We start from the raw sequence: 1,724 nt of genomic DNA, 5'->3' as shown, positions 1-1,724 counted from the left end.
TTGCTGATAACATGCTTTATGGAAAATGGGTAAGCAACTGTATTCAAACAGGGAAATGTGCGTAATCATGTTTATATGGTTTCAATTCAGTGATGTTTCTTAATTCAATAACCTTCTTGATCTGGGAAAGATAAGTCTATACGCATTATGATGTGGGCTTTCTTTTATTTCAAATGGACAAATGTCAATGTTTACTTTAACCTAGCTCAACATCTTTGTCTATTTCAGTATTTTCAAACAATAGATCGTTTTCAATTTCTTTAGTTCCTAAGTCTAATGTCTCTTTCCTACACTTAGACACATCCCTCTCTGTTTGCAAAGCATTGACATTTAAACATAAACCTTTGTTTTCATCTGTTCCTTTTAACACTTTGTTGTCACTTAACAAACTACTGTTTTCACCCCCTTTTTTATAAAGTCCACTACGGATTCTTGTCCACCATGTAGGATACAAGGTTGCACTTACCTTTGCTAATTCTTTCCAAAAGGCATCTTTGTTTATACAGTTTCCATAGTTGTTCCACAAAACTTCTAAAAACTTTTCCTCTTCCTCTTGAAAACACACATTTACATTCCATCCCTTTATATTTTCTTTAATATTAATGAAGTCCTTTATCTGTTGTCAATGCTCAGCGGATTTTATAAAGATTACAAAGAAACTATTTGGGAAGGAGATTTAACAGTAATTTTTACCCGTAGTTCAACTTCTGGAGACGAAAGTCTTCGATGGTCTGATAAAAACGATGCTGGTGTTGAAATAAAAGATACACTTTGTAATGGTCGCCTGGTCATAGATATTGCTAATTGCTATAATCGCACTATTTCACTCCCATTTACGGAGCTTGTTAGCACTTGATGTTAGGTTGGCGCCATTAAAATGCATTGTGTTGTAGTAATCGCTGCTACTTGCTGGATCGCTGCTGTCTCTCGATGCTGATGCTGGCTCTACATCTGGTTGTCTAGGGTTAAAAACATGAGGTCCCATGTTTTTTATTTGCTTTTGATGATAAAGAACGAGCGAAACCAACAAATATGTAAACTTCAAATATTTATTACTCTGGTGGCCATCTTAATTCCACTGTCCACCAAAGACCATGACACAACACAAAGTAGTATTTCCTTTACATGTTCTTTGCATTGTTTATCCACCTCAAACAATAACACACAAACACACTTTACCAAAGTGACATTCCGACTGCCTCCCGACCCTTCTTGCTGCTCGTATTTATACATTGTCAAAGAACTACTAAAAAGAGATATAGTTTATAAGTCACATGTACATCTGTTATCATAATTTGTGCAGAAAAGTTATTAATTTGCATCGAGTGACATAATTTAACATGTTATTAAAATGACAGACAGATTTGTTGACTTGACAGAATAATTCTTTGTTACCAAAAGGCCGTTTTTTAGAAGTTTGTCAATTGACTTCTCTAATTTGCATAAATAAGTAAATAACATGAATTATTAAGAATTACATTGGTTTTCGTCTAAAATAGGATTGATTACGTGAATACTGAGTGAAAACGCTCCTAGTGATCAAATAGGTTTCACTGGGTGATTTTTATTTAAGGAGATCCAAAATACCTAAGTTGGCCACTATTTTTCGTACTTCATATTAATTATTTAAGATGAACTTAGTGTTTTTACATGATGACATTTGCTGTATCAGTGATCAAGTGATATAAACTTTTGTGTGGGTCAGTTATTCAGTATAATTTAAT

Source organism: Schistocerca cancellata, chromosome 4, assembly GCF_023864275.1.
Source record: "Schistocerca cancellata isolate TAMUIC-IGC-003103 chromosome 4, iqSchCanc2.1, whole genome shotgun sequence".
Lineage (NCBI taxonomy): Eukaryota > Metazoa > Arthropoda > Insecta > Orthoptera > Acrididae > Schistocerca > Schistocerca cancellata.
Note: the sequence above shows the minus strand (reverse complement) of the source record.